Here is a 22,071-nt window from a genome sequence, read left to right on the forward strand (position 1 = left end):
AATAGGATTTAGAATTCATATAATTAGTTGAGGTGTCTCAGTTATATATAAATCTGTTTGCTGACATGGTGTGTCAATTGATTGTAATAAAAATACTCCTGTATCTGGAAGGTCCAACTATTGGCGAGACAGTATCCTGGCAAAAACTACACCATGAAGTCAAAGGTGCACTCTGCAAACAGCTTATTGAAAAGCACTAGTCAGGAGATGGATGCAAAAACGTTTCCAAGTCACTGAATATCCCTCGGAGTACAGTTAAGCCAATCATCCCGAAATGGAAAGATTATGGGACAGGTGTAAATCTGCCTGGAACATACTATCCTCAAAACCTGAGTGACCGTGTAAGAAGGGGACTAGAGAGACACCTGTGGCAACTCTAGACGAGTTACAGGCTTCAGTGGTTGAGCTGGGAGAGACTGCACATACAACAACTGTTGCCCGGCTGCTTCATCAGCCGTACCAGTGTCCAAGAGAAAGCCACCGCTGACAAAAAAAATATTCATTCAGCCTCCACACAAACAGGGGGATTTTGTGGGCTTCCACGTCAATCTCCCACGTTTAGCGGGGTTGGAGGTCGCCTAGCCTAGGTTTACGCAGCCAACAGAAACAGTGTATATATTTATTTATATAGGTATGTATGTATGTATTTATATATGTATGTATGTGTATTTATTTATTTATTTATTTATTCTACCGGTTACATACCCCTGAAACGGGTTAAAAGGACCAGCAGAAATGGAACACACCTGGAGTCTGGTTTTGTTATAAACAAAACACTATTTTATTAGTATCTATGTAGTATAAAACCAGATGAATCAAAACAGGTTAGCAGATGTTTATGCATATATAGGTGTGGAAATATAAAACCCCAAACTTCTTCAAGCTCAGGTGCGGGAAGGACGTTAGTTCAGTTCGTGATAGGGAGTTGAGTAGAACTGAGGAGAGAGAGGGGTGATTTGTTATCCAAGTAAGCTGATGCCATCGATCTTCCCGTTATCCTCCAAAGTCCTTTTAAAGTCACCGACTGTGACCACGCTAAAGGGTACCAACTTTACGTGGTAAAGCTATCAACCCAGGCAAGGGTTAAACACACCGATAGCTTTCCACAGCTCACTCCTTTTCCACACTGTGAACAAAACCCACCCTTGCGTGGGCACTCAAAGCTCATCCAGTGCCTGTTTTTCTGTATCTCTGTGTGTCGTCAGTGTGTCCGTGTGTCTTTCGGAATCTTCCAAGTTAGCCGAACGTGACCAACTTGAGCACAGTTTTCAAGTGACAGTCTACCAACCCAGGCCAGGGTTAGACACACTAGTAGATTCCACAGGGTCGCTCTTACACACAACGTGATGGCCACTTATCCAGTTCCATGACATATGAAATAACTCCAACAGTGATTTGCCACAGGGGTGCCTTTCTTCAGTGAACTACCACACCCAGACAAAGGGTAGACACACACGTGGTATTCACAAAGGTTCTCCCCTCACCAGAGAACCCACTCTGGTGGAATAACTAAGTGACAATCACACTTCCGTAGCCGAATGGAAACAAACTCACCCTTACGGGCTACTTAGAGAGAGAGTCCAAACACTGATCTCTTTGTCACTACGTTTCTTCTGTTTCAAACCTTCCTCTCCTCTCCTCTCTTCCTGCAAACTTGTTCTAGTTGCAGCAGACTTGTGAGAGTCATTTATCAATACTCTGGATCGATCTTAGCTCACCCCTTTTGGGCTACTGAAAGTTTAAACCAGCGACCGACTCGCTGGTGTCTTTCATTGACCGAATCCATCTCGACTCTGACCATGTGAGTGTCTGGGTGTCTGTGAGAGGAATCACCTGACCTTGCTTCTTCAAAGCAATCCGTGAGAAACCATAAGCACGAGCTGCTCACCATAGGAACCCAGCAACTCTGCAGTCAGTAGAAATCCAAAAAAAACAAAAGTCAGTCTCAATTCAAGCGACAGACCACAGGGGTACGTAACATACCCAAATGCACACCCCACACTTCCTGATGCTATATACCATGCTACGTCTCTGCCTGTTCTCCTAATCTGTCCATCCCCCTGCTTCCTCAATACTACCTCCCCTCCACCTTCCTTTGTATCATCCCACTTGCCTGCATCATATATAATATATATTATCATATACGACACATATCCCTCTGAACCTTCCCTATGCCTGTGCCCACTGAAATGCCTTTAGAAATGTTGCAATTGCTCAATCTTCACGACTTCCTTGGCAGCCCATTCCACACGCGCTGTATGTTTACTCTCTGTATGGAAAAAACTGTCACTCCTAACCCCTTTAAACATCTTCCCTCTCACATTAATCTCTGCCCCATAGCATTAGGCTCCCGTTCTATATAAAGAGACATTGACAACTCACACACCTCTGCCCTCAGGACACCCTGAAGCACGTGAAGAAGGGTGTTGCAGATCACAGGGGATGCCGATCGGTGAGGGAAGCCGACCACATCACGGCAAATGCATTTCAATACAGATCAGGGTGAGACAATACGTATCAGAAAGACAAGCCAGTGTGGGACTCACACTACAGGGCATTAGGGAGTGTAATGAATCAGTGACTGAGGAGCTCGGGTGTACAGCTCATTGAAAGGGGTGTCACAGGGCGCTGAAGAACGGGGTTTAACGTGCTGGATTTCATTGTCGGGGATTGAGTATATCAGCTGCGACATTACCTTACGGTTGTGTAAATGATTGGAGACCACACAGCTCTCGTCACCGTTATAGGAAAACTGGTTAAACTGGGAAGAGTGTAGGAAAGATTTCCAGGGCCTCGTTTCTTCTCAAGTGCCGGGAGAGAGTGAACGTGAGATGGCAACACTGATGGAGGTAACTCCCCTTACACCACAAAGCCCAACACAGGAGGTTCCCCAATTCAGCCCAGTTAAGTTGACTGTGGGATCCTCTGGGAGGGGTAATGTGGAGGGAGGGAATCGTCTGGGGAATGGAGAGAAAAGAGACTATATACGATACAGAAACTACCTGGTAACTTTTCTGCCTGTCTTCAGTGAGGTACCCGCATGTCCCAGTTTGTTTCTTTGTCAATAAACCATTTGAATTTGGCGGTTCTAGTAAAGTGAGGGCAGAGCTGGAAGATGGGAGGCTGTTCTCTTCTCTGTCACTCCAACTAAAGCAGCATGTCTTGCAGAGGTAAAGGAGACAAAAGATTAGTCAAAGGCTGAAGAAACTTATCTGTAGGTCTGTCTGAATGGTATCAGATCTCCCTTTGCAAAGCTGCTGAGTTTGCAATGCTAAGTTGTTCTGTGAGAACCCTACTTCCAGCATCTGAAGGTTGTTGTGTCGCCATCAACCTATCATGGGCTCAACCAGAAATGGGACTCGTTACTAAATGGGGGACCCTAGTCATTTAAACTGAGACAATGAAACCCCATTGACCAAAACAAGTAAATCAGTTTGTGTGAGAACTAGGATTCCCCACTAAACAATCCCGAAGTCCCACAGGGGGAGGTCAGAGGGATAATGTTACAATAGCGTAATGAGCAGAGAGTGACAGCCCTTTCCTCTGTTGTTACTCGCTCTTAAAAGAGCCGTTTGTTGTGTTTGGCAAGGCCGATTTAGACATTCTACCCGCAGCTCACCAGGTAAACCTTGTTGGCCTCCTGAATTGCCTTTGGTGGCCGAGCTCTGGAAACGCAGATCGGTTTTGAAGTCCTGAGCGATCTCCCGGACCAGGCGCTGGAAGGGAAGTTTGCGGATGAGCAGCTCGGTGGATTTCTGGTAGCGCCGGATCTCCCTCGGAGCCACAGTGCCGGGCCGGTAGTGCCCCAGGAATACTGACTGACACAGATACCTGAGGATATTCAGTGCTCCTTTACATTTATCAATTATTTTACTAATACGGTGCTTCCATGTCAGCTTATTATCCAGCCAAATGCCGAGAGATCATACCACTGACACTTCTTCAAGAGATTGACCACATCATTTCAAATCAAGTGCAGCTCTATTGATCCTCTTTGTAAAACACGTAACTAGTATTTCAGCTACTGAAAGCTTGAAACCCCATCTATTTCCCCACTGTTCAACCGTATTAATCACTAATCACATTCTATTTACAACTGAATTGAAAGTTCCATCGTCTGCAAAAAGTGATTGACACACCCCAGTATCTACCTCAGATAAAATATCATTAATTATCATATTAAACAATCAAGGGCTACAAATACTATCTAGTGGGGTCCCATTCTCTATCACATAGAAGCCCAAATATACCTTACCCACCCTTACCTGCCTAGACCGTACAAATTATGTAGTCTTCCTCTCACTCCTAATTTCCATACCTTAATCCTTTCATAACATATCATATGCTTTTTCTATACAAAAAATACTGCAATTATAACTTCATTTACATGTGCTTTCCTAATATCATCTTCCAAACATAAAACTGAATCTAATGTCATCAGCCCTTCTGAAATCCGCACTGATAAAATGCTGTATCACCTCTGTTTTCCAAAATATAATTCAACTGCTCTATTATCATACATTTAATACATTTACACAAACAGGGTGGGACGTTAATGATGTTGGTCTATAACTAGAAGGATCCTACCTGGGTTTCCCTGGTTTCAGAACAGGCACTACCACTGCCATTTTCTGTGAAGAGGCCAAAACTCCAAAGAGATTCAAAAATGTTAATATTATCTCGGGAGTTATAAGCCATGTGTTTAAACATTAATAACATATTTAATCCATTCCTTGTGCCATCTGACCTGTACTATTAACAGCTTTCTTAAATTCGCACAAAGCCAACTCTACATCACTATCATTGCTACAGCTGGCTTCCAACACATCAGATTTTTCACGTAAAACCTCATCCCTACATTGTTTTGGCTCTTCACTTAACTTATCTTAGAACATAGAAAACCTACAGCACAATACAGGCCCTTTGGCCCACAATGCTGTGCTGAACATGTGCTTACTTTAGAAATTACCTCAGGTTACCCATAGCCCTCTATTTTTCTAAGTTCCATGTACCTATCTCTTAAAGGACCCTATCGCATCCGCTTCCACCACCATCACCATTCCAGGCACTCACCACTCTCTGCGTAAAAAGCTTACCCCTGACATCTCCTGTGTACCTTCTTCCAAGCTCCTTAACACTGAGTTAGTCATTTCAGTCCTGGGAAAAAGCCTCTGATTATCCACACGATCAGTGCCTCTCGTCATCTTATACACCTCTATCAGGTCACCTCTCATCCTCCGTCGCTCCAAGGGGAAAAGGTCGGGTTCACTCAACTTATTCTCATAAGGCATGCTCCCCATTTTGATTATCAATTGCAGCAGATGATCGTGCAGTAACTGAACTTTCTCTATTTCAGGAACAATCGCCTTCTTTAATCAATGCAGGAATGGTATTAACCCCATGAATGCTTTCCCCCTCCCGATTTTCTTAATCATTCCCCAAACATCTCCAAGTTTAATATCCCATCCAATACTATCACAAGAAGACCCCCAGTAAACCTTTTTCACAACTTCCACCATTTTCCTCCCTACAGCCTGTGCCTTTCATGCTTAAGAGGGCACTCAGAAAGCAAAACTCTCCAAAGGACCTTATTTTCCCCCAAATTGCCTCCGCACACTCCGCCGTCCACCAAGGTTCCTTCTTCCTATTAATGCCATTTTTAAACAGGAGGCAATTCCGCCGCAGTAATAACCTTTCACTGCAGAAATTTATATCAGCTAACACGTTCAGCCCTGACAGACGCTGATCACGTAAAACATCTCCCAGTTTGTTTTCCCAAAATTCCACGTCCTAAAAGTGGTCTCCTGTCCCTTATATACCTCCAAACCCAAGCTTATGAACATAGGAAAATCATCACTCCCTGATGCTTCATCACCCGTGACATCCCGCTCACTCACTCCAGCCAGGATGTTTGAAACTGAAGTTAAATCTACAGCAGTTTCCAAACTATTATGAATATTAAATCCACACCTCTCCCACTATTAAGACACACAAGATGCAAAATATCTAAAAATTATTCTACAATCAAACAATTTTATGAACATGCATTAAAATCCCCAACCATACAACCCGTAGTGAGCTGGAGCTACATATACTCTCCAACAAATCAGTCGAAAGCTTTCCACAAGATTTAATACCCCTACCTGTTGAATCAAATCCTTCCACTATAAACACCTCATGCACTTCATTCACATCCACCACTCTTATGTCCCATCCCTTCCTTTATTTAACTTGCAACATCACCCCCTCTACCAACTAAGCTAACACATGATTACAATGTAATCCTGCAAAGGAATGTGGTAACAGCCAGGTTTCATATTGGGTGAATTTGATTAATCAGAAATAAACTTCTGAATGTCTTGACCATCAGACTTCTATCTTTCTGCTGGCATATTAGTGTGTACCTGCACTAAGAGACCGAAATACAGACAGCCCACCCATCGGAGGTCCATTTACAGTTTCCCACATAACACTAGTTATACCTGGATACTTCTCAGCACCATTCACAATAATTTTAATTTTCTCAGTACAACCAGATGTCTGAACAGCACAATTCACAACATCGTTTATTTAACATCACAAACTTCATTTTACCAGCTAGCAAAGTATCTGTAGTAATGGACCTGCGATACGACACTCGGCCACTGACTTCACATCCTGTTCTCTGACTGGCAATACTTTTTCAACATCTGGTTTAACTTTTTGCAAGGCCTCTGCTTAAGACACACTCAACTGTGTTTTAACCTTGTGGTGAACTACATATGCCTGTCTGGACTGCTCCTGTGGCTCCTCCCACAGACCCCTGTATAAAGGCGATCTCTCCAGGATGTAGTGTTGTTCATTCTTCCAGTCAATAAAAGCCTATATCTCGCTTCTTACGTCTCAGAGTGAGTTATTGATGGTGCATCAAACCTGTTGAACTTCAGCTGCCTTCTCAAGCACCTCACATCCTCCTTACAAGCTGCACTATGTTCTCCTCGCAATTAAACTTTACACCTTCACAATCTTCATACTTCTGTTTCCCACCACACTCACTACACCTTAGCTTCCCATGACATACTGCCACAACATGCCCAAATCTCTGGCATTGTAAAAATCTCAGCGGAAGAGGAATATAAGCTTGTAAGTTAAAACTAACATACCCCACACTAACTTTATCAGAAAGCCTCACGTCATCAGATTATATCAATACAGTTCAGCTATTCCCCCCCCCTTCCCCCATTTCGGACTACTTGTAAACCTTCTTAACCTTGCCTCCCAATGAATGGGAATTTATTTCTTCTATCAAAATCTGCACCCGAACACCAGTTCTAACACTCCTGATACCTCAATTTTCATTAGGCAACATGTACACTTCTTTTTTTAACCGAATTAAGTCTTAAAACGCAACGCCTTCTCGCGGTTTCTTATCCTGACCAACGATTAGCACATCACCTCCTCTTAAGGTTTGAGCCCATCTGTACTCCCTGAAGCAGATCTGAAATAAGAGAAACCCTGCAGATGCTGTAAATCCAAGGAACGCACACAAAATGCCGGAAGAACTCAGGGCTGATGAATGGTCTCGGCCCGAAATGTCGACTGAACTCTTTCCCGCAGATGCCTGAGTTCCTCCAGCATTTTGTGTGTTGCTGCAGTTAATTTAATGGAATTCACAGAAGGCTGTTCTGGGTCAAATTTACACAAAACCCTGCAGTCTTCTTTCCATTTTTTTTTACAAAATATCCAGCCGTACAGCTCCATCACTTGAAATCATTCCAACATTATATTACGTTTTCCGTTTTCCAGATCTACGTTCCGGCCGCCTCCCGCACTCACCCGAACTCTTCGTGTCCTGACGAAGGGTCTCGGCCCGAAACGTCGACAGCGCTTCTCCCTGTAGATGCTGCCTGGCCTGCTGTGTTCCACCAGCATTTTGTGTGTGTTGTTGTTTGAATTTCCAGCATCTGCAGATTTCCTCGTGTTTGCTCTTCATTTCCAGACACTCGCCCCCCACCTGCACCTACATTATTTCCCATCAGCGCCACACATTCACCGCCAACACCACCGACCCCTGCCGCTCCTGAGCCATGCGTCCTGCCGTCAATCAGGCCTATGGGCGGGGCCACGCTGCAATGAAGTCATAAACGTTAAGCCCTCCTTCCTCGGTTCACTCTGAGCGTCCGTTCGGAGGGTCCAGGGCTTCGGGAGGGGCGGGGTGGCCTCAGACCCGGCGGTAAGCACGTCCGCATGGTATCGTTCTCTCCAAAGTGCTTCAGCCGTTCCTTCCCCGCACAGTCACCCAGACAAACTGAGGGAGTCGGCAGGAGTGCTGGGAAAGTGCGGGAGTTCATATCTCACAGCAACAGTCCCGGTCCAATGTGCTCGGAGTGAACGCCGACCGCGCTGAGAGACAGAGTGCGTTGAGGTATTCACCTGGGGAAAGGACGCTGAACTCAACGTCCCTTGATTTCGGGGACTCGCCCGTTCCGGGCTATTTGTACACTAGATTGCCCTGCATTCTAAATGACCCTTTCAATCCCGTTTGTTCCGTTCAAAAATTCTCTTGTGTTTCCAGTTTCCGTCTGAAGCAGGAAAACGGTGATACCAACCACTGAACTAGCGAGGAATAAACAGGAGTGTGCATTTATTTCTCATTTACCGATCCGAACTCGGGACCTCTCGTCCAGCGTTGATGCCACTACGCCACCAGCCGGCCCCGTGAATCGCAACAGGAAAAAAAGAGCTGAGATCGCAGAGGGGAGCAGTGAGAGAGGGTTTCACTGAACTCTCATTGATGGGAAGATTCACACTTCTTCAGAGTAGACATCCCCTATTGACATCGATGGATCTGGGGTTGAGTGGGTGAACGGCTTTCAGTTCCTCGGCATAAACATCACCGAGGATCTCTCGAGGTCTGTACATATGGGCTGCGTGGTGAAAAGGGCGCCTCTTTCACCTCAGACGGTTGAAGAAATTTAATATGGATCCCTAAATCCTGAAGACTTTCTAAAGGGGACCATCCTGACAGGCTGCATCACTGCCCGGGATGGGAACTGTAATTCCCTCAATCGTAGGACTCTGCAGGGAGCGGTGCGGACAGTCTAGCGCGTCTGTTGATGTGACCTTCCCACTATTCAGGACATTCACAGAGACAGGTGTGTAAATAGGACCTGAAGGATCGTTGGGGACCCGAGTCACCCCAATCTCAAACTGTTCCCGCTGCTGCCATCCGGGAAAGAGTACGGCAGCGTAAAAGCCGGGACCAACAGGCTCCGGGACAGCTTCTTCCACCGGGCTACCAGACCGATTCATTCACGCTGATACAATCGTATTTCTGTGTTATATTGACTGTCCTGTTGTGCATACTATTTATTACATATTGCTATAAATTGTATATTTAGAAGGAGACGTAGCGTAAGGATTTTTACTCCTCGTGTATCTGAAGTGCGTAATTAATAAAGTCCATTGAATTCAAATCCACGGAAGAGACTTCGCAGTGTAGCAGTCGAATCACAGACGGGAATATGTTCAGATGCTGGAAATCCAAGCAACATACACAAAATGCTGGAGGAACTCAGCACCCAGGCTGCTTCGTGATCCTGAAGAAGAGTTTCGGCCTGAAAAATCGACTGTGTACTTTATTCCATAGATGCTGCTGCACATTTTCTCTTGTCCGAGAGAAAATAAACTACTGGAATACTAGCGTCCCTGGGTGGGCTCGAACCACCAACCTTTCGGTTAACAGCCGAACGCGCTCACCGATTGCGCCACAGAGACGAGAACTGAAAAAGAAAGAATAAAACACAAATTTCAATTCAAACTTCTTGTTATAGCTGCAGAATGTGATACATTAGTGTTTTAAAACACTAAAGACGAATATCTGCTGCCGCCGACAGAGAATAAATATAGCAGAGGATGGTTTCGATCCATCGACCTCTGGGTTATGGGCCCAGCACGCTTCCGCTGCGCCACTCTGCTACAGAGACTGTAGTCAATTGTTGAACTGTGAATGCTGTGCAGTGTTTTGTTTGTATGTATGTGTGTCTTTATGTCTGTGTCTGTATCTCTACATGTTTGGGTCTGGTTCTGTGTCTGTATTTGTCTGTGCCTGTGTCTGTACATGACTCGGTCTGGTTCTGTATCTGTATATGTCTGGGTCCGTTCCGTCTTTTTTCCCGTTTCATACCCACGTACCCCTGTTTCTCCTCTCTCGTTTTCTCCACCTTCCCTACTCTCTGACCCACCCAGTTATTCTCTCTCTGCCGTTTATGCTCTATCCCGTCTTGCACCTCGGTCGCGATATTTCGCCACTGAAATGCGTTTTACATTATTGAATTGTCCAGACGGACAATTCATCCCACTGGTCGGCTTTTTTCTAAAATAAATTACGACGTTTTAACCCGAGGTGCCATTAACTTCCTAATCCTGTCCTGATGATTGAATGACTGTCGGAGTTCCTTCAGTGGTGAAACAGCAGATCAAATAGTGAAGCGGAACTCGTGACATTAATGTACCGCAAACGCTGACATCAAATGTAACAATTCCTCCGCCGGGATTAACTGTTGGTGTCATGTTCGGACCATCACAGCCGGACCAGTTAGTGACAGATGGGGAGATGTGGAGTATCGCTGATGATTCGGCCCTCCCTACCACACGGGGCGGGTTTTCCATTCCTGAATCAAAGCTGTGAAACTGATACAGTAAGGGTCGGGTTTAAACTCTCCCACGTAGGACGGTGTAAAGACAGACTGGCAGTTGCTTATCCCGTGGCCAGCTGAGTTACTCCAGCATTTTGTGAATGTTGCTCGGAATTCCAACATCTGGGATTTCCCGCCGATTTTTCAATTCACTGGAGATGCCGGGGGTTGAATCCCGGACTTCATACAATGAAAGCGTACGATCTCTCATTGAAATATATCCGGGTTGTAAAACCTACTGTAAATCCTCTTTCTGAGTCACCAAACACAAAGAGCGAACATTGAAAGGTGCAAAACAGAAGTCGGAGGGGATATCCAGCTTCTCCAGCCTGCTTTCACCTTATCGCCTCCCTCTGGTGCTCCTCCTCCATTTGGCTCCTTCCATGGCCTTCTGTCCTCTCCTATCAGACTCCCGCTTTTCCGGTCCTGTATCTCTCCACCAAACAACTTCCCAACTGTTTGCTTCACTCCAGCCCCTCCCGGATTCAAGTATCACCTTGCTTCTCCTTTTCCTCCTGCCACCTTTTAATTCCACCACTCATCTCTGTTTTCCCTCCAGTCCCGGTGAAGGGTCTCGTCCCGAAACCTCGACTGTTCTCTTTTCCATAGATGCTGCCGGGCCTGCTGAGTTCCTCCAGCATTCTGCGTGTGTTCATACGTGTCTTCTATCTCACTTACCAAACCCGTGAATCTCCTTGCTCATAGCAGCTCAACAAATCTTTGATTAAGTAGATATCCTGAGAAATGTTCTTGTATTGTAAAAGAATATTCGAATGATTAATTCAATAAAACCTATTAACCAAAACAAGCCACAGAAAACGTAATTTAGGGACCTTTTTTTGATTAAAGAACGGGAGCTTTTCCTCGCAGAGGCTGAATGACATAATACTGTTTCTATGTCTGATGATAGAATGGGGGATCCGACTCCATGGGCTGAACGACATAATACTGTTCCTATGTCTGATGATAGAATGGGGGATCAGACTCCATGGGCTGAATGACATAATACTGTTCCTATGTCTGATGATAGAATGGGGGATCAGACTCCATGGGCCGAGTGACATAATACTGTTCCTATGTCTGATGATAGAAGGAAGGAGACTCCATGGGCCGAATGACATAATACTGTTCCTATGTCTGATGATAGAATGGGAGATCAGACTCCATGGGCCGAATGACATAATACTGTTCCTATGTCTGATGATAGAATGGAGGATCAGACTCCATGGGCCCTATGACATAATACTGTTCCGATGTCTGATGATAGAATGGAGGATCAGACTCCATGGGAAGAATGACATATTACTGTTCCTATGTCTGATGATAGAAAGGAGGATCAGACTCCATGGGCCGAATGACATAATACTGTTCCTATGTCTGACGATAGAATGGAGGATCAGACTCCATGGGTTGAATGACATAATACTGTTCCTATGTCTGATGATAGAATGGAGGAGACTCCATGGGCCGAATGACATAATACTGTTCCTATGTCTGATGATAGAATGCAGGAGACTCCATGGGCTGAATGACATAATACTGTTCCTATGTCTGATGATAGAATGGAGGAGACTCCATGGGCTGAATGACATAATACTGTTCCTATGTCTGATAATAGAATGGAGGATCAGACTCCATGGGCTGAATGACATAATTCGGTTCCTATGTCTGATGATAGAATGGAGGTGCTGAGTCCATGGGCCTAATGACCTAATACTGTTCCTATGTCTGATGATAGAATGGAGAAGACCACATGGGCCGAATGACATAATACTGTTCCTATGTCTGATGATAGAATGGAGGAGACTCCATGGGCCGAATGACATAATACTGTTCCTATGTCTGATGATAGAATGCAGGATCAGACTTCATGGGCCGAATGACATAATACTGTTCCTATGTCTGATGATAGAATGGGGGATCAGACTCCATGGGCCGAATGACATAATACTGTTCCTATGTCTGATGATAGAATGGAGGAGACTCCATGGGCCAAATGATATAATACTGTTCCTATGTCTGATGATAGAATGGGGGATCAGACTCCATGGGCCGAATGACATAATACTGTTCCTATGTCTGATGATAGAATAGGGGATCAGACTCCATGGGCCGAATGACATAATACTGTTCCTATGTCTGACGATAGAATGGAGGATCAGACTCCATGGGCGGAATGACATAATACTGTTCCTATGTCTGATGATAGAATGGAGGATCAGACTCCATGGGCTGAATGACATAATACTGTTCCTGTGTCTGATGATAGAATGGAGGATCAGACTTCATGGGCCGAATGACATAATACTGTTCCTGTGTCTGATGATAGAATGAAGGAGACTCCATGGGCCGAATGACATAATTCTGTTCCTATGTCTGATGATAGATTGGGAGATCAGACTCCATGGGCCGAATGACATAATACTGTTCCTATGTCTGATGATAGAATGGAGGAGACTCCATCGGCCGAATGACATAATACTGTTCCTAGGTCTGATGATAGAATGGAGGTGCAGACTCCATCGGCCAAATGACATAATACTGTTCCTAGGTCTGATGATAGAATGGAGGAGACTCCATGGGCCGAATGACATAATACTGTTCCTATGACTGATGATAGAATGGAGGAGACTCCATGGGCCGAATGACATAATACTGTTCCTGTGTCTGATGATAGAATGGAGGATCAGACTCCATGGGCCGAATGACATAATACTGTTCCTATGTCTGATGATAGAATGGAGGAGACTCCATGGGCCTAATGACATAATACTGCTCCTATGTCTGATGATAGAATGGGGGATCAGACTCCATTGGCCGAATGTCATAATACCGTTCCTATGTCTGATGATAGAATGGAGGAGACACCATGGGCCGAATGACATAATACAGTTCCTATGTCTGATGATAGAATGGAGGATCAGACTCCATGGGCCTAATGACATAATACTGTTACTATGTCTGATGATAGAATGGAGGATCAGACTCCATGGGCCGAATGACATAATACTGTTAGTATGTCTGATGATAGAATGGAGGTGCAGACTCCATGGGCCTAATGACATAATACTGTTCCTGTGTCTGATGATAGAATGGGGGATCAGACTCCATGGGCTGAATGACATAATACTGTTCCTATGTCTGATGATAGAATGGGGGATCAGACTCCATGGGCCTAATGACATAATACTGTTCCTATGTCGGATGAAAGAATGGGGAAGCAGACTCCATGGGCCGAATGACATAATACTGTTCCTATGTCTGATGATAGAATGGAGGATCAGACTCCATGGGCCGAATGACATAATACTGTTCCTATGTCTGATGATAGAATGGAGGATCAGTCTGCATGGGCCGAATGACATAATACTGTTCCTATGTCTGATGATAGAATGGAGGATCAGACTCCATGGGCCGAATGACATAATACTGTTCCTATGTCTGATGATAGAATGGGGGATCAGACTCCATGGGCTGAATGACATAATACTGTTCCTATGTCTGATGATAGAATGGAGGATCGGTCTGCATGGGCCGAATGACATAATACTGTTCCTATGTCTGATGATAGAATGGAGGATCAGACTCCATGGGCCGAATTACATAATACTGTTCCTATGTCTGATGATAGAATGGGGGATCAGACTCCATGGGCTGAATGACATAATACTGTTCCTATGTCTGATGATAGAATGGAGGATCGGTCTGCATGGGCCGAATGACATAATACTGTTCCTATGTCTGATGATAGAATGGAGGAGACTCCATGGGCCGAATGACATAATACTGTTCCTATGTCTGATGATAGAATGGAGGTGCAGAGTCCATGGGCCTAATGACCTAATACTGTTCCTTTCTCTGATGATAGAATGGAGGTGCAGACTCCATGGGCCTAATGACATAATACTGTTCCTATGTCTGATGATAGAATGCAGGAGACTCCTTGGGCTGAAAGACATAATACTGTTCCTGTGTCTGATGACAGAATGCAGGATCAGACATCATGGGCCGAATGACATAATACTGTTCCTATGTCTGATGATAGAATGGGGGATCAGACTCCATGGGCCGAATGACATAATACTGTTCCTATGTCTGATGATAGAATGGGGGATCAGACTCCATGGGCCGAATGACTTAATACTGATCCTGTGTCTGATGATAGAATGGAGGATCAGACTTCATGGGCCGAATAACATAATAATGTTCCTGTATCTGATGATAGAATGGGGGATCAGACTCCATGGGCCGAATGACATAATACTGTTCCTGTGTCTGATGATAGAATGGAGGTGCAGACTCCATGGGCCGAATGACATAATAGTGTTCCTATGTCTGATGATAGAATGGATGAGACTCCATGGGGCGAATGACATAATACTGTTCCTCTGTCTGATGATAGAATGGAGGTGCAGACTCCATGGGCCGAATAACATAATACTGTTCCTGTATCTGATGATAGAATGGGGGATCAGACTCCATGGGCCGAATGACATAATACTGTTCCTGTGTCTGATGATAGAATGGAGGTGCAGACTCCATGGGCCGAATGACATAATAGTGTTCCTATGTCTGATGATAGAATGGAGGAGATCACATGGGCCGAATGACATAATACTGTTCCTATGTCTGATGATAGAATGGAGGAGACCACATGGGCCGAATGACATAATACTTTTCCTATGTCTGATGATAGAATTGAGGATCAGACTTCATGGGCCGAATAACATAATACTGTTCCTGTGTCTGATGATAGAATGAAGGAGACTCCATGGGCCGAATGACATAATTCTGTTCCAATGTCTGATGATAGATTGGGAGATCAGACTCCATTGGCCGAATGACATAATACTGTTCCTATGTCTGATGATAGAATGGGGGATCAGACTCCATGGGCCGAATGACGTAATACCGTTCCTAGGTCTGATGATAGAATGGGGGATCAGACTCCATGGGCCGAATGACATAATACTGTTCCTATGTTGGATGATAGAATGGGGAAGCAGACTCCATGGGCCGAATGACATAAAACTGTTCCTATGTCTGATGACAGAATGGAGGATCTGACTCCATGGGCCTAATGACATAATACTGTTCCTATGTCGGATGATATAATGGGGAAGCATACTCCATGGGCTGAATGACATAATACTGTTCCTATGTCTGATGATAGAATGGAGGATCAGACTCCATGGGCCGAATGACATAATACTGTTCCTATGTTGGATGATAGAATGGGGAAGCAGACTCCATGGGCCGAATGACATAAAACTGTTCCTATGTCTGATGACAGAATGGAGGATCTGACTCCATGGGCCTAATGACATAATACTGTTCCTATGTCGGATGATATAATGGGGAAGCATACTCCATGGGCTGAATGACATAATACTGTTCCTATGTCTGATGATAGAATGGAGGATCAGACTCCATGGGCCGAATGACATAATACTGTTCCTATGTCTGATAATAGAATGGAGGATCAGACTCCATGGGCCGAATGACATAACACTGTTCCTATGTCTGATGATAGAATGGGGGATCAGACTCCATTGGCCGAATGACATAATACTGTTCCTATGTCTGATGATAGAATGAAGGAGTCTCCATGGGCGGAATGACATAACACTGTTCCTATGTCTGATGATAGAATGGGGGATCAGACTCCATGGGCCTAATGACATAATACTGTTCCTATGTCTGATGATAGAATGGGGGATCAGACTCCATGGGCCGAATGACATAATACTGTTCCTATGTCTGATGATAGAATGGAGGATCAGACTCCATGTGCCCTATTACATAATACTGTTCCTATGTCTGATGATAGAATGGAGGATCAGACTCCATGGGCCGATTGACATAATACTGTTCCGATGTCTGATGATAGATTGGAGGAGACTCCATGGGCCGAATGACATAATACTGTTCCTATGTCTGATGATAGAATGGAGGTGCAGACTCCATGGCCCGAATGACATAATAGTGTTCCAATGTCTGATGATAGAATGGAGGAGACCAAATGGGCCGAATGACATAATACTGTTCCTATGTCTGATGATAGAATGGAGGAGACTCCATGGGCCTAATGACATAATACTGTTCCTGTGTCTGATGATAGAATGGATGAGACTCCATGGGCCGAATGACATAATACTGTTCCTATGTCTGATGATAGAATGGAGGTGCAGACTCCATGGCCCGAATGACATAATAGTGTTCCAATGTCTGATGATAGAATGGAGGAGACCAAATGGGCCGAATGACATAATACTGTTCCTATGTCTGATGATAGAATGGAGGAGACACCATGGGCCGAATGGCATAATACTGTTCCTATGTCTGATGATAGAATGGAGGAGACACCATGGGCCGAATGGCATAATACTGTTCCTATGTCTGATGATAGAATGGAGGAGACCACATGGGCCGAATGACATAATACTTTTCCTATGTCTGATGATAGAATGGAGGATCAGACTCCATGGGCCGAATGACATAATACTGTTCCTATGTCTGATAATAGAATGGAGGATCAGACTCCATGGGCCGAATGACATAACACTGTTCCTATGTCTGATGATAGAATGGGGGATCAGACTCCATTGGCCGAATGACATAATACTATTCCTATGTCTGATGATAGAATGAAGGAGTCTCCATGGGCGGAATGACATAACACTGTTCCTATGTCTGATGATAGAATGGGGGATCAGACTCCATGGGCCTAATGACATAATACTGTTCCTATGTCTGATGATAGAATGGGGGATCAGACTCCATGGGCCGAATGACATAATACTGTTCCTATGTCTGATGATAGAATGGAGGATCAGACTCCATGTGCCCTATTACATAATACTGTTCCTATGTCTGATGATAGAATGGAGGATCAGACTCCATGGGCCGAATGACATAATACTGTTCCGATGTCTGATGATAGAATGGAGGATCAGACTCCATGGGCCATATGACATAATACTGTTCCTATCTCTGATGATAGAATGGAGGAGACTCCATGGGCCGAATGACATAATACTGTTCCTATGTCTGATGATAGAATGGAGGTGCAGACTCCATGGCCCGAATGACATAATAGTGTTCCAATTTCTGATGATAGAATGGAGGAGACCAAATGGGCCGAATGATATAATACTGTTCCTATGTCTGATGATAGAATGGAGGAGACTCCATGGGCCTAATGACATAATACTGTTCCTGTGTCTGATGATAGAATGGATGAGACTCCATGGGCCGAATGACATAATACTGTTCCTATGTCTGATGATAGAATGGAGGTGCAGACTCCATGGCCCGAATGACATAATAGTGTTCCAATGTCTGATGATAGAATGGAGGAGACCAAATGGGCCGAATGACATAATACTGTTCCTATGTCTGATGATAGAATGGAGGAGACACCATGGGCCGAATGGCATAATACTGTTCCTATGTCTGATGATAGAATGGAGGAGACACCATGGGCCGAATGGCATAATACTGTTCCTATGTCTGATGATAGAATGGAGGAGACCACATGGGCCGAATGACATAATACTTTTCCTATGTCTGATGATAGAATGGTGGATCAGACTTCATGGGCCGAATAACATAATACTGTTCCTGTGTCTGATGATAGAATGAAGGAGACTCCATGGGCCGAATGACATAATTCTGTTCCTATGTCTGAAGATAGATTGGGAGATCAGACTCCATTGGCCGAATGACATAATACTGTTCCTATGTCTAATGACAGAATGGGGGATCAGACTCCATGTGCCGAATGACATAATACTGTTCCTATGTCTGATGACAGAATGGGGGATCAGACTCCATGAGCCGAATGACATAATACTGTTCCGATGTCTGATGATAGAATGGGGGATCAGACTCCATGGGCCGAATTACATAATACTCTTCCTATGTCTGATGACAGAATGGAGGATCAGACTCCATGGGCCGAATGACATAATACTGTTCCTATGTCTGATGACAGAATGGGGGATCAGACTCCATGAGCCGAATGACATAATACTGTTCCGATGTCTGATGATAGAATGGAGGAGACTCCATGGGCCGAATGACATAATACTGTTCCTATGTCTGATGATAGAATGGAGGATCAGACTCCATGGGCCGAATGACATAATACTGTTCCTATGTCTGATAATAGAATGGAGGATCAGACTCCATGGGCCGAATGACATAACACTGTTCCTATGTCTGATAATAGAATGGGGGATCAGACTCCATTGGCCGAATGACATACTACTGTTCCTATGTCTGATGATAGAATGAAGGAGTCTCCATGGGCGGAATGACATAACACTGTTCCTATGTCTGATGATAAAATGGAGGAGACTCCATGGGCCGAATGACATAATACTGTTCCTATGTCTGATGATAGAATGGAGGATCAGACTCCATGGGCCGAATGACATAATACTGTTCCTATGTCTGATGACAGAATGGGGGATCAGACTCCATGAGCCGAATGACATAATACTGTTCCGATGTCTGATGATAGAATGGAGGAGACTCCATGGGCCGAATGACATAATACTGTTCCTATGTCTGATGATAGAATGGAGGATCAGACTCCATGGGCCGAATGACATAATACTGTTCCTATGTCTGATAATAGAATGGAGGATCAGACTCCATGGGCCGAATGACATAACACTGTTCCTATGTCTGATAATAGAATGGGGGATCAGACTCCATTGGACGAATGACATAATACTGTTCCTATGTCTGATGATAGAATGAAGGAGTCTCCATGCGCGGAATGACATAACACTGTTCCTATGTCTGATGATAGAATGGGGGATCAGACTCCATGGGCCTAATGACATAATACTGTTCCTATGTCTGATGATAGAATGGGGGATCAGACTCCATGGGCCGAATGACATAATACTGTTCCTATGTCTGATAATAGAATGGGGGATCAGACTCCATTGGCCGAATGACATACTACTGTTCCTATGTCTGATGATAGAATGAAGGAGTCTCCATGGGCGGAATGACATAACACTGTTCCTATGTCTGATGATAGAATGGGGGATCAGACTCCATGGGCCTAATGACATAATACTGTTCCAATGTCTGATGATAGAATGGGGGATCAGACTCCATGGGCCGAATGACATAATACTGTTCCTATGTCTGATGATAGAATGGAGGATCAGACTCCATGTGCCCTATTACATAATACTGTTCCTATGTCTGATGATAGAATGGAGGATCAGACTCCATGGGCCGAATGACATAATACGGTTCCGATGTCTGATGATAGAATGGAGGATCAGACTCCATGGGCCATATGACATAATACTGTTCCTATGTCTGATGATAGAATGGAGGAGACTCCATGGGCCGAATGACATAATACTGTTCCTATGTCTGATGATAGAATGGAGGTGCAGACTCCATGGCCCGAATGACATAATAGTGTTCCAATGTCTGATGATAGAATGGAGGAGACCAAATGGGCCGAATGACATAATACTGTTCCTATGTCTGATGATAGAATGGAGGAGACTCCATGGGCCTAATGACATAATACTGTTCCTATGTCTGATGATAGAATGGATGAGACTCCATGGGCCGAATGACATAATACTGTTCCTATGTCTGATGATAGAATGGAGGTGCAGACTCCATGGCCCGAATGACATAATAGTGTTCCAATGTCTGATGATAGAATGGAGGAGACCAAATGGGCCGAATGACATAATACTGTTCCTATGTCTGATGACAGAATGGAGGATCAGACTCTATGGGCCGAATGACATAATACTGTTCCTATGTCTGATGATAGAATGGAGGAGACTCCATGGGCCGAATGACATAATACTTTTCCTATGTCTGATGATAGAATGGGGGATCAGACTCCATGGGCCGAATGACATTATACTGTTCCTATGTCTGATGACAGAATGGAGGTGCAGACTCCATGGGCCGAATGACATAATTCTGTTCCTATGTCTGATGACAGAATGGAGGTGCAGACTCCATGGGCCGAATGACATAATACTGTTCCTATGTCTGATGATAGAATGGAGGAGACTCCATGGGCCGAATGACATAATACTTTTCCTATGTCTGATGATAGAATGGGGGATCAGACACCATGGGCCGAATGACATTATACTGTTCCTATGTCTGATGACAGAATGGAGGATACTCCATGGGCCTAATGACATAATACTGTTCCTATGTCAGATGATAGAATGGGGAAGCAGACTCCATGGGCCGAATGACATAATACTGTTCCTATGTCTGATGACAGAATGGAGGATCTGACTCCATGGGCCTAATGACATAATACTGTTCCTATGTCGTATGATAGAATGGGGAAGCAGACTCCATGGGCCGAATGACATAATACTGTTCCTATGTCTGATGACAGAATGGAGGATCTGACTCCATGGGCCGAATGACATAATACTGTTCCTATGTCTGATGACAGAATGGAGGATCTGACTCCACGGGCCTAATTACATAATACTGTTCCTATGTCTGATGATAGAATGGAGGAGACTCCATGGGCCGAGTGACATAATACTGTTCCTATGACTGATGATAGAATGGAGGATCAGACTCCATGGGTTGAATGACATAATACTGTTCCTATGTCTGATGATAGAATGGGGGATCAGACTCCATGGGCCGAATGACATAATTCTGTTCCTATGTCTGATGACAGAATGGAGGATCAGACTCTATGGGCCGAATGACATAATACTGTTCCTATGTCTGATGATAGAATGGAGGAGACTCCATGGGCCGAATGACATAATACTTTTCCTATGTCTGATGATAGAATGGGGGATCAGACTCCATGGGCCGAATGACATTATACTCTTCCTATGTCTGATGATAGAATGGAGGAGACTCCATGGGCCGAATGAAATAATACTTTTCCTAAGTCTGATGATAGAATGGGGGATCAGACTCCATGGGCCGAATGACATTATACTGTTCCTATGTCTGATGACAGAATGGAGGATACTCCATGGGCCGAATGACATAATACTGTTCCTATGTCTGATGACAGAATGGAGGATCTGACTCCATGGGCCTAATGACATAATACTCTTCCTATGTCGTATGATAGAATGGGGAAGCAGACTCCATGGGCCGAATGACATAATACTGTTCCTATGTCTGATGACAGAATGGAGGATCTGACTCCATGGGCCGAATGACATAATACTGTTCCTATGTCGGATGATAGAATGGGGAAGCAGACTCCATGGGCCGAATGACATAATACTGTTCCTATGTCTGATGACAGAATGGAGGATCTGACTCCACGGGCCTAATGACATAATACTGTTCCTATGTCTGAAGATAGAATGGAGGAGACTCCATGGGCCGAGTGACATAA

At 44.4% G+C, this 22,071-nt stretch overlaps 1 long non-coding RNA gene and 2 other non-coding genes across 3 annotated transcripts; all 3 read right to left on the minus strand.

Annotated features, from left to right (window-relative positions):
- Positions 1-794: 794 nt before the first annotated feature.
- LOC140717817 (uncharacterized) lies at positions 795-8,071 on the minus strand. Its single transcript, XR_012096621.1, has 3 exons — positions 7,816-8,071; positions 3,003-3,161; positions 795-1,906 (listed from the first exon to the last, which is right to left on the minus strand). It is a non-coding gene; the product is annotated as an uncharacterized lncRNA (long non-coding RNA).
- A 1,611-nt stretch (positions 8,072-9,682) lies between these two features.
- trnan-guu (transfer RNA asparagine (anticodon GUU)) lies at positions 9,683-9,756 on the minus strand. The gene has a single exon. It is a non-coding gene; the product is annotated as a tRNA-Asn (tRNA).
- A 129-nt stretch (positions 9,757-9,885) lies between these two features.
- trnam-cau (transfer RNA methionine (anticodon CAU)) lies at positions 9,886-9,957 on the minus strand. Its single transcript has one exon. It is a non-coding gene; the product is annotated as a tRNA-Met (tRNA).
- Positions 9,958-22,071: the final 12,114 nt, after the last annotated feature.

The sequence above is a fragment of the Hemitrygon akajei genome, chromosome 28, assembly GCF_048418815.1.
Source record: "Hemitrygon akajei chromosome 28, sHemAka1.3, whole genome shotgun sequence".
Lineage (NCBI taxonomy): Eukaryota > Metazoa > Chordata > Chondrichthyes > Myliobatiformes > Dasyatidae > Hemitrygon > Hemitrygon akajei.